Source organism: Babylonia areolata, chromosome 22 (assembly GCF_041734735.1).
Source record: "Babylonia areolata isolate BAREFJ2019XMU chromosome 22, ASM4173473v1, whole genome shotgun sequence".
NCBI classification, from domain to species: domain Eukaryota; kingdom Metazoa; phylum Mollusca; class Gastropoda; order Neogastropoda; family Buccinidae; genus Babylonia; species Babylonia areolata.
This window is the reverse complement of record NC_134897.1, coordinates 22,854,865-22,867,364: the sequence shown is the minus strand read 5'-3', so window position 1 is coordinate 22,867,364 and position 12,500 is coordinate 22,854,865. Positions and strand designations below refer to the sequence as shown.

The following is a 12,500-nucleotide window of genomic DNA, read 5'->3' as shown; positions in this document are numbered from 1 at the left end:
GAACATGAGGCTGAGATAGGAGGACAGGACACGGAAAGAGGTTTGGTTGGTTGGTTGGTGGAGGGGGGGTGGCATGACTGAACTGAAGCGATCGTAGCAACTGGACAGCGAAAGCGTCGGGTTTGTAGAAGCGGCATTCACGGCGGATCGCAGAGTATCGTGATTTCAGGACATTGCGTGAAAAGTTGCAGTGCGGATTTGTGAGGAGAGGACGTTAGGAGAGTTTTGAAGTGTCTGATTGCGAATGGGAGAAGAAGACTGAAGGGGGGGAGGGGGGCGAGACAGCACAAGCGGCCGAACAGACTTCGACAGGAGATAAGTGAGACTGCACTTCGTTGTGAAGTGAGTGGATGAACATCGTTCAGATGTTGTAGCCTTGAAGACAAGGTATGACAGATGTGAAGTGTGTTTCTTCCTCATTATCATCGATGTGGAGTGTTTTTCTTCCTCATTATAATAGATGTGAACTGTTTTTCTTCCTCATTATAATAGATGTGGAGTGTTTTTCTTCTACATTATTATAGATGTGAAGTGTTTTTCTTCCTCATTATCATCGATGTGGAGTGTTTTTCTTCCTCATTATAACAGATGTTGAGTGTTTTTCTTCTACATTATTATAGATGTGAAGTGGTTTTATTCCTCATTACAACAGATTTTTTAGTGGTTTTCATCCACATCATTATAGACGTGAGCTGTTTTTCTTCCTCATAATAGATATGAATTGTTTTTCTTCCTCCTTAAGATAGATGTGGAGTGTTTTCTTCCTCATAATGATAGACGTTGAGTGTTTATCTTCCTCATAATGGGTAGATGTGGAGTGTTGTTCTTCCTCATTATGATAGATGTGGAGTGTTTTCATTCCTCATTATGATAGATGTGGAGTGTTTTCATTCCTCATTATGATAGATGTGGAGTGTTGTTCTTCCTCATAATGATAGATGGGGAGTGTTTTCATTCCTCATTATGATAGCTGTGGAGTGTTTTCATTCCTCATAATGATAGATGGAGAGTGTTTTCATTCCTCATTATGATAGATGTGGAGTGTTTTCATTCCTCATTATGATAGATGTGGAGTGTTTTCATTCCTCATTATGATAGATGTGGAGTGTTTTCATTCCTCATTATGATAGATGTGGAGTGTTTTTCTTTCTCATTATGATAGCTGTGGAGTGTTTTTCTTCCTCATAGTGATAGACGTTGAGTGTTTATCTTCCTCATAATGGGTAGATGTGGAGCGTTCATTCCTCATTATGATAGATGTGGAGTGTTTTCATTCCTCATTATGATAGCTGTGGAGTGTTTTCATTCCTCATTATGATAGATGTGGAGTGTTTTCATTCCTCATTATGATAGATGTGGAGTGTTTTCATTCCTCATTATGATAGATGTGGAGTGTTTTTCTTCCTCATTATGATAGATGCAGAGTGTTGTTTTCATTCCTCATTATGATAGATGTGGAGTGTTTTTCTTTCTCATTATGATAGATGTGGAGTGTTTTCATTCCTCATTATGATAGATGTGGAGTGTTTTCATTCCTCATAATGATAGATGTGGAGTGTTTTCATTCCTCATTATGATAGATGTGGAGTGTTTTCATTCCTCATTATGATAGATGGGGAGTGTTTTCATTCCTCATTATGATGTGGAGTGTTTTTCTTCCTCATTATGATAGATGTGGAGTGTTGTTCTTCCTCATTATGATAGATGTGGAGTGTTTTCATTCCTCATTATGATAGATGTGGAGTGTTTTTCTTTCTCATTATGATAGATGTGGAGTGTTTTCATTCCTCATTATGATAGATGTGGAGTGTTTTTCTTTCTCATTATGATAGATGTGGAGCGTTTTTCTTCCTCATAATGATAGATGTGGAGCGTTTTTCTTCCTCATTATGATAGATGCAGAGTGTTGTTTTCATTCCTCATTATGATAGATGTGGAGTGTTTTTCTTTCTCATTATGATAGATGTGGAGTGTTTTTCTTCCTCATAATGATAGATGTGGAGTGTTTTTATTCCTCATTATGATAGATGTAGAGTGTTGTTTTTATTCCTCATTATGATGAGGAGTGTTTTCTTTCCTCATTATGATAGATGTGGAGTGTTTTTCTCCCTCATTATGATAGATATAGAGTGTTTTTTCTTCCTCATTATGATGAGTATTTTCCTTCCTCATTATGATAGATGTGGAGTGTTTCCCTCATTATCATAGGCATGGAGTGTTTTTCTTCCTCATTATAATGTAATGTGGAGTGTTTTCCTTCCTCATTATGATAGATGTGGAGTGTTTTTCTTCCTCGTTATAACTGTAGATGTGGAGTGTTTTTCTTCCTTATTATGATAGGTGTGGAGTGTTTTCTTCCTCATTATGGTAGATGTGGAGTGTTTTCCTTCCTAATTATGATAGGCGTGGAGTGTTTTTCTTCCTCATTATGATAAATGTGGAGTGTTTTCCTTCCTCAATATACTAGATAATTATGAAGGGTTTTAGATGTGGAGAATTTTTCTTCCACAATATACTAGATAATTATGAAGTGTTTCTTTCTCCTCATTATGATAGCTGCGAAGTTGTTGTTTTTCCCTTGGAGGACGAAAACCAAAGAGGAAATGATAGCAGAATAATCACCGACAGGGTGGTCATGTTTGGGTCATGAAGTGTTGCATAGACTGTGTTTCTGTCTGAAATCGGAGTGGTGAAACATCGTTCAAAAAGCTGTAGACGTGATGATATGATTTTGTGATAGAAAGTGTCCAGACTGTGGACGAAGATAAACGAAGGGAATAACGCTGTGTGAGAAACACTGACATTGGCTAATGAAGTGCTTGTGTCATCGTGAAATATCAGTGGGGAAAATCACGGGGAAGTTTGTAGGTTTGAAGACGTGATATGGTAATAAAAGCGAAATGTTTGTGTAATAGATAAAAATCAATTAGAAAAAAAGAAAAGGAAAGAAAGATCTCCGAAAGGGACAAGACAGCGGGACAAACATCAATATAGATAGCCTTTGGGTTGTGAAGTGTTTGTAGACTGCAACTCATTGTGAATCCAGAGTGGAGAAAATCGTTTAAAAGTTGTGGACTTGAAGACATGAGATTGTAATGCATATGGAGTGTTTGTGCTTTCAACATTCGGTTTCTAAGTCGATGGGAAAAACAACAACAACAGAGGATGAAGAACGAAATAACACACACACACACACACACACACACACACACACACACACACACACACCTTTCAAAAAGTTTTAGTGTAAATCGCTGAATCAATGGTCATTCCAACACAACTTTGGAAATGACGCATCATAACAGAATCAGACTTGTTAAAAGACTACGAGTATTGAACAATTTAATTCGACAAAAAATTCATGACAGATCAGAGTGAAAATATAATCACAAATAATTTTTCTCATATATTTATCTAAAATGGTTTGATTTTCTAACAACAGAACTAAGTGAAAAAAAAACCCCACGAAATTCACAATATTTGTGTGTGTCATCCAAACTGGCTTTATCGTTTTTCCATAACAGAATAGAGTAAAAAAAAATTTAAAAATAATAATAAAATAAAATAAAATAAATTAAAAAGGATACAATTGCCAATATTCGCTTGAATTATCAAAAGTTGCTTGAATCTCTTTTTTTTCATCATCTAGGGTGGTTTTAATTTTATTTATCTTGACAGACCAGAATGAAAAAGAAAATAACCAATATCTTTTTATATCATCCAAAGTGGCTTGAATCTATATATTTTCTATTTCGTGACAAAACAAAGCGAAAAATAGAATTACTAATCTTCCGTTAGGTGTACATCATTTAGAGTGCCTTGAATATTTCTTCGTGGTAGACCAGAGTGAAAAATAAGAAAAAAAATGTCGGTATCTGCGTGCACCATAAAGAATTAATTTTATATGGCAAAGTGGTTAGCGTCGCGGACTGACGGTTAGGAGGACGCTGGTTCGATTCCCAGCGGTGGTGGGTTTTACGGCCCGTGACCGGCTCATACTCATTATGAAAGGAAGCGTAGAGTACAGCCTTGTCACGAAGTCCAAAACCTAAACAGACCTCCGTAACAACATCATCATCATCACCATCCTCTTTGCTCATTATCAGTAACAAAGTGCCAGATTCTGTGGTCATTCATGCTCTGCTGTCATGTTGCCCTTTCTTCATCTTCTGCGTTCGTGGGCTGCAAGTCCCACGTTTTTACCCCGACATGTAGGCAGCCATACTCCGTTTTCGGGGGTGTGCATGCTTGGTATGTTCTCGTTTCCATAATCCACCGAACGCTGACATAGATTACAGGATCTTTAACGTGCGTATTTGCTCTTCTGCTTGGGTATGCAAGGGGGTTCAGGCACAAGCAGGTTTGCACATATGTTCACCTGGGAGATGGGAAAAATCTCCACCCTTTACCCACCAGGCGTCGTTACCGAGATTCGAACCCGGGACCCTCAGATTGAAAGGCCAACGCTTTAACCATTCGGCTATTTCGCCCGTCGACCTCAGTTTCGACCCCCATCCACTTCTATGCTTGGGGTGAGTCCTGGTAAAGTTTTCGGTGTCGGCAGTTGCATCGGGAGACTGTCAATGTTGTTACGTGGTGGCGGTATCTACACTGGGGGAAACGCTCACTCAGTCTGGCTCCGCGACTAAGCTGTCATCTATCGTCAGTAGGGGTCGCAGTAGGTGGTGTCCTAAATACGTTAAATCAGAACAGGCGCTACAGAACACCACCGAAGTGCCTCAACAGCAGTGCAGGGTCACCTCTAGCGTGTGACCTCCTGGCGACCTGAAATCGATGCTCCCCTGTGGACTGCCTTCGCTGGGACTGCGACAGATGAACCCGGGTGAAGCTGTGTATGGGGGCCTCGGAAGGAGCGGCGTGGGGGGAGTAATGCCACTGATATGGTGCAGATGCCGGGGCAGTAAATAAAGAGATTTTTAAAAAAAGAGTAAATGAATAAAATAAGTGAATAGAATAAATACGTAAATAAATAAATAAATAATGATTTTAGTCTCCTTTTTTTTCCAGCCCTCACTCAAAGAAGAGACCAGAGCATCGAGACCAAACACGCCACAGCAAAAGTCTCCACAACTTTCAACCGCCCAGTATGTAGCGGGCCTACAAACTAATCATAATAATAATATACACACAACCAGAAAGAGAGCGAGAGAGAGAGAGAGAGACATAGAGAGGAAAGAAAGAAAGAAAAAAGGAGGGGTTAAAAAAAAAAAACAACCCACCTCAGCTCAGCAAGTTCCACAGGGAGAGAAAAGTAATACAGAGTGGAGCAGCGAAGAGAGGACAAAAGTACAGTGCCCGGGGGAGTAGAGGAAGAGGAGAGGAGTGTGCACAAGCCCCTTCATTCTCCCAGTGACTGTGCTGGAATCGATCAGCCATTGCTTGCCGCCCTGTGTAGTTTGGCTAGAGGGGTGGGTGGGTGGGTGGTGGTGGTGGTGGGTTGGTGGCTGTGCCGGAAGGACAGGAACGACTGTAGTGGACCGCCATCGTCAAGAGGGTGCAGAGGATTGTCCGGGAGTGGTGGGGTTGTGGTGACTGTTGAGGGGGTCGTCCTGAGGGACCGACTTTACTTTCAGGGGCTTGACTGACTGACTGACTGACTGACTGAGTGACCTCAGGGGCAAGGCAGCCAGGAAGGAAGGAACAGCACTACGGTCAAGAGAGGGGGTGAGGGATGGTTTGTGTGTGTGTGGTGTGTGTGTCTGTGTGTGTGTGTGCGCGTGTGTGTGTGTTTACGCGTGTGTGTGTTCTGTTAACTGAGATTTTTCCTTTATCATGTAATATTTATTTGGGGGTGAGGGGGCGCGCGCGCGTGTGTGTGTGTGTGAGTCTGCCTCTGTCTGCCTGTCTGTCTGTCGGACTATCTGTCTGCCTGCCTCTGTCTCTCCGCTCTTTCTGTCTCGTGTATTTATCAGCAGTGGTTCAGCTTGAGGTTATACTATTTTTTTTTCTGTGTAAGGTGTTTTGTATATACAGAAACAGCTTCCTAGAAGTAGTAGATACAGTTTCTCTCTGTCTCTCTCTCTTTCTGTGTACACACACACACACACACACACACACACACACACATATATATATATATATATATATATGTATAATTATATTTCTTGTTGTCAGTGTCTGTAAGTATCTTGGATTATAAAGTTGTATTGTTTACTCATACCTTGTCAGGAGGAACGATGGCCTGAATGCATAATCCTTCTTATTTATTCATTTTCTTCTCATTTTTCTCGTTTTCTATTCTGACACGAATAGAACTTCTTGGCACTAGCGATGTATAAAAAAAAAAAAAGGCCAGTACCAACAAACTATAAAAACTATCTCTGTCTCTCTGACTTAAGTAAAACCGAAATACGTTATTATGTAGAACTGGCCAAAAAGTCAGCTCTTTGTCTCTCTCTCTCTCTCCCTGCTTCCCCTCCTACTACCTCTCCCTCCTCCTCCTCCTTCTCCCGAGCGCATGACTTAACGTGATTTAGTACAGGCTCAGGCAGACGGTGCAGCCACTATTTTACCCGAACAGAAACATAGTTTTCTCACCACTGATGACGCAAAGTGTGTACTACTTTTAGTCCCCCCCCTCTTGCTCCACAAACCACCTCTTTCATCCCCCCCCTACCCCCGGCCCCTCCATCTTCTGTCGATGACGTAATTTCGTGACGTAAGGCACTGTCGGTACGCTGCGCCGAGGAACTTTTACAAAGCACAGACGCACGTGCAAAGTGAGCGTGGCTATTGTGTGCCGCTTTGGTAGAATGGTCGCCCTGTTCGTTGGTGAACTTTTGGTGTGTGTGCTCCACAAACCTTTGAAAACAGACGCAACAAAAACACATCAAAACAACGAAAACAACAACAGCAATAAAGATATGATGATAATGTTTGCCAGCGCTCATTCGGACACGTGTTTTTTCACGCCGCGCACATGCTAGTTTGTTTCTGTCTGTCTTTTCATGTCTTCGCGCAAGTTCTGTATCTGTCTGCCTGTCTTTCTTTCTCTTGCTCCTCTTTCTCACTCTCATGTCTTTCGCTCTCTCAGTATATTAGCTCTCTCTTTCTTTCTTTTTTTTTTTCCTCACAGGCACACACTCACACACATGTACATTTACACTCATACACACGCACACACCCCCTCAAAACACACATCTACACATGGAAAACATACAACACACACACACATACGCACGTGCATATACATACACACATACACGTGCGCGCGCGCACACGCACGTGGTATGCGCGTGGAGCGGTGGCCCAGCAGTAGTACGTAAGGCTAGGAAGCGAGTATCACTGAAGGGTCCGGTGCCAGCCTTTCGGATGATACGATAAACCGAGGTCTCATATGCAGCATGCGGTTAGCGCACATAAACGAACCCTCGGCACAAGGAGAGTTGCCCTTGACAAAATTCTGTTGCACACACACACACACACACACACATACACACACACACGAACGCACGCACTCCCACCCCCCCCCCCCCCCCACACACACACACACACACACACACACACACACACACACTCAAGCAGAAAACGAAGAACAAACCAAAAGCAAAGACTTGCACATAGCATATGTTATGATGGAAAAGGTGTCTTGGATGAAGATTTATTGACCCAGTTGTAAAGGTAAAGTAATCTACATTTTGTTATTGCTACAAAGTTACAAAGAAAGAAAGGAAAAGGAGAAAAATGTTTAGTAAACACGCCTATGAGCTGGGCGCGGATCCATATAAACGTTCGCGCACGCACGCAGACACACGAACATGCACACACTGGCAACGCACATGCATACATGTGCACGCAGATACGTACATGCATACGCCCGCGCTCGCGTGAGTGCACAAATACTGACTGGACGCGCGCGTACATATCCACACCCTAACTCCCACCAATTCTCTCATCATTTCAGCTCCCCTCTCATCCTCAGTACACCCGCACACACGTATTCACACACCGAAGCCCTCGTGCGCACACGCGGACACATATAATAATATTCGCGTGCCCTCCCACACACAAATGATACGCATCCACATCACGCACGAACAGAAATGCACGCAAACAGCAGGACATTCTCTCTCCCCCTCTCTTTGTCTGCCGTGTCTTTAAGACTTTTTTTTTTTTTATATACAACCCCTCAGCAACATAACAACTAACATACGAGACTAAAGTCCAAGACTAGTTTATGAAGGATGAGAGAATGTGTGTATGGCACAACCATCTTGTGGCCGCCCTCCTGCTCTTCTCTCCGTCCCTCCCCCCCCCTCCCCACCCCCACCTACCCCTCCTTCCATTCTCCGTCTGTTTAACGAAGTCAAGATGGTGAAGTTTATGTAACAAAGTGTTCCAGCTTCTTTGCCAAGCACTTATGTGAGGAACAAAACATGTCGGATCGTTACTGAAGTAGCGGTTTACTTTTTCACCACCGTGACGATGGCGATGATGATGATGATGATGATGCTAATACGATGAAAGTGCCGGCGAAGATGAGGAAGATGATGATGTTGATGAATATGATGGTAATGGTACTATGTCTTACTTCAACAGAAAGTTAAAAACAAATAGAATAATTTTTTAAAAAAATAACAACTATCGTTTTCTAAAAAGGAGGAAAATCCAGTTCTCTTCTCCACACAGGGTTCCCTCCCGCACATACAGCCACATTATAAATGCACTCAAACGAACGAGAAGAAAGATAGGAAGAGAGAGGCAGAGAGAGGTAGTAATAATAATGATAATGAAGATGATGATGATGATGATAATAATAATTCTTTATCATAAAGAGACAGAGACCGAGAGGTTTTATTATTCTTTCAGTTAAAACAAAATTAAGTCACACTAACGAAAGACTAACCCACGCAAAAGTTCCACTCTAGAACTAAACAACGTTTGGCTTTCCGAGTGCTGCTGATGGAAGTTTTAAGGAATTGAAGAGAGAAGGGAGGGAGGGACGGGGGGAGGGAGAGAGGGATGCAAATAAAACAGGAGTGTAATATGTGGCACAAAGTATGCGAACAAGCCGCGTGCACCTGGGATGTGTTATCGTGTCGTACCTGATGCTCCGGAGGTCATAGAAGACTACCTCTCCCTTCTCCCGTCCCTGAATTTCCCATTGCTTTAGAAAACAAACAAACAAACAAAAAAAACAAAACAAACAAACACCCTGACTACAACGCATAGACACCGAAAACTCCAGGGTTGATTATTATGATTCCGTGTTCTGAGTGTCTCGTTCACATGGAGCACTTGTCGACTTTTTGGAGTTCTTGCTTGTGAACAAAGTGAACAACAGTAGCAATAATAATGATAATATTCGTCTTCAACATAGTCATCTGAACCTTATTGCTTATCTATTTTGAAAACGATATAAGATCACAAACACACACACACACACACAAACATAAAAACACACGCAGACACAGACACATACATACACAGACACAGACAGTCAGACGGACACAGAGACAGAGAGGGTCAGTTTTGCGATAAAGTACAGGGTCAAAGTTTCTGAACATTAGGAAACCCTTTTTCATCCATAAAATTGATGTTCGCGACCCTCTTGACCGTCACACGTACCACTTCCACCATCGCCACGATGATGATGATTATGATAACGATGATGATCACTTGGGAAATGACGACGATGCCAAGGAACCATGTTCATCAAGACGAAAGGAGAGTGGGGCCCAGGGCTTGGAATCCGTTTTTTTCATCGCATGCATATATAAATGTTTGATCCCCTCTTCCTGCCCTGATCCCTCGTTCGTCCGTCTGTCTGTCTGTTTGTCCTTCTGTCTGTCTGTACCTTCCCCCCGTCCTCTCTTCCTGCCTCCCTGTCCCCCTCTCTGCCATCTTATTTCCTCCGTTAATATCACGTATGTGACATCTTCAAGTTATTCAAATCTATCTTACTCTGGCCGAGAACTGGATGTAAAAACAAGAGAGGCAAGGCCTTCAAGACTCACTTGTGATAAATTACGTCCCCTAGCATTAATTACAGAGTAATTTCCCTTTTTTACTATCTGCACCAAAACGTTTGCAAAATAAATAAAAATTCCATGCTTAGCAAAAGAAGTTCCTGTTTGAACAAAAAATGATAATAATGACTGCTCTTGTTGTTGGGTCAGAATATCAGATCAAAGTGCCAAGTTTAGAGAATACAAAAAATATAAATATAGCAGTAAATGCAGTTAGCATATAATTAGGCTTTTTTATTTTTTGTGCCCATCCCAGAGGTGCAATATTGTTTTAAACAAGATGACTGGAAAGAACTGAATTTTTCCTATTTTTATGCCAAATTTGGTGTCAACTGACAAAGTATTTGCAGAGAAAATGGCAATGTTAAAGTTTACCACGGACACACACACACACACACACACACACACACACACACAGACAACCGAACACCGGCCGGTTAAAACATAGACTCACTTTGTTTACACAAGTGAGTCAAAAAAACAACTCACCGATGCATACAAATTTACTGAAAACAACGACACATTTTGTCCTATCTGTCTGGAAACCTGTGTCTCTCCCTCTCACGGCCTGTCAGTTTGTATGTCTATTTTTCTGTCTCTCGTTTTCTCTCATGCTGTCTATGCATTTGTGATTTGTTTCTGGTCTGTTCTTCGATTTGTTTCTGGCTGCCTCCTCTGCTTCATCGGTAAAGTAGAAATCATTTTATGCTGTCTTCTCTGTCTGTCTGTCCATCTGTGTACCTTTGACTCACTTCTGTCCTCTCTCTGTCTTCTATCCTGTCTTCTCTGTTTATTGATCTGTGTATTTATATTTGTCAAATTTTATCCTGTCTTCTCTGTTTATTTCCTCTGTCTGTCCAGTTTGCCTGAATCACCTGTATTAACTTTCTGTCTTCTGTCTCTAGCTCGTTCTTCCTCTCTGTCACCCCTCACCCCTCTCTTTCACAGCCCTGAAATGCCCGATTTACGATCGGCTAAGCTGCAAGCAACATGATCGGATCTGTCTGTCTGTCTGTCTGTTTCCCTCTTTCTTCGTAACCTCGTACCATGCTCTCTGTCCACAGGTCATCATCGGCCCGTGACGACAGTGAGCCTTCATCAGAGTACACGTACACCCCGCCGCCTGCTCACCCCCCACCCCCCTGCTCTTCTTCCACCCACCAGTTCCATCCCCACCATCACCGCCACTTGGTACCACCACCTCCCGCCATCCCTCAGCATCACCACCCAGGTTGTTACTTCTTACCACCCAGCCTCCGGAACCAGTGCTTTACAACCACCCTTGTCAGCAGACCTTGGCACTGAGAGCCAGTAGAGGATCGTGATGAAAGGGGAAACAACAACAACAACAACAACAACAAACAGTTGTGAGTTGTAACGTTTTTGACAGACAGCTACCATTATTCGTATAATCGACGGGACAGCGGTTGCCTCCTTTGCTGTTCTGATGGTCATAGTCGGACGCTACTGACTGTCATACAAATCGACGGGGTTCTTCTTCTTCCTCCGCTTCTTTTCTTCAATGTTCATTCTTCTTTTATCAACCACCTCCTGAATTTCACCCAGCGGCTCGCCCCGTCAGTGTATTTTTTGTTCTGTCGCTGTGGACTGGATTTTCAATTTTTTGTTCAGTGACTGCGTTCAGACGAGGCTTCACAGTGATTGGTGTGATTCGGTGACTGCATTCGGACGAGGATTCTGATTAGCAGGTTTCAGTGGGATAAAGCATTTTGACTGGCGGTGGTACATGTCATTTACGTTAGATAAGAGTTGTCGATTGGTGGCATGCAACAAAGCGTTATATGTGGTTCCTCGCTGTCCGACTTCTAAATCTTCATTGGGCGGAAAACGTAGGCTGTTCTTCGGTGATCTCTAAAATCGGAAGATCTCTGATCAAAGCAGATATCTGGCTTCCATCTGTTATTATACTCGCCAGTGTGTTGTGATGGCATGTGCTGAATTGATCACAGTGATTTGAGTCCAGTGCAAACTGGTTCACGCTCGGGAAAATCGCAACTGAAATGTTGTTTTTTTCAACTGAGTTAGAAAAAGATACTCGATGCAGAAAATTGCAGCAAACCTTCAACTGAGCTTGAGGAAGATAATAAATGCGAGAAGTAGAAGTCAACTGCAGACTTAGAGGGACATGATCAATGCATGGATCAAATCTTTTCACAAACGAAAAAAGAAGCACTGCAAAGAAACGTCGGAAATATATCAACAGGATAACACTTGTAAAGCAACAACAACAGCAATTCTAAATAGTTTGCTATGTGAAACAAATGCAATGCAAATCGATTATTCCAAACCGACGAACGGTTGACATTCACCAAAAAAGTATCAAAACGCTCGTTAAACTGAAAGTAGTCGATATGACAAACGGAAGTACTGAATACAGTCTTCCTTAACAGTACCTGAGCAAGAGAAAGCCAGGAATTTATGTACTTGCAACAAGCCTGTCCTGGCGTGAGAGAAAGGGGGAGGGGAAAGAAGGAAGAAAGAAGGAAGAAA

At 42.3% G+C, this 12,500-nt stretch overlaps 1 long non-coding RNA gene across 1 annotated transcript in view; it reads left to right on the top strand.

Annotated features, from left to right (window-relative positions):
- The window catches only part of LOC143297361 (uncharacterized), a 13,097-nt gene that overhangs the window by 388 nt on the left and 209 nt on the right, over positions 1–12,500 (top strand). The window contains exons 1-3 of the long non-coding RNA XR_013057261.1: positions 1–387; positions 5,029–5,685; positions 11,054–12,500. The exon at positions 1–387 is cut by the window's left edge and continues 388 nt beyond it; the exon at positions 11,054–12,500 is cut by the window's right edge and continues 209 nt beyond it. This is a non-coding gene — a long non-coding RNA (uncharacterized LOC143297361). The remainder of the gene's footprint in view (positions 388–5,028; positions 5,686–11,053) is intronic.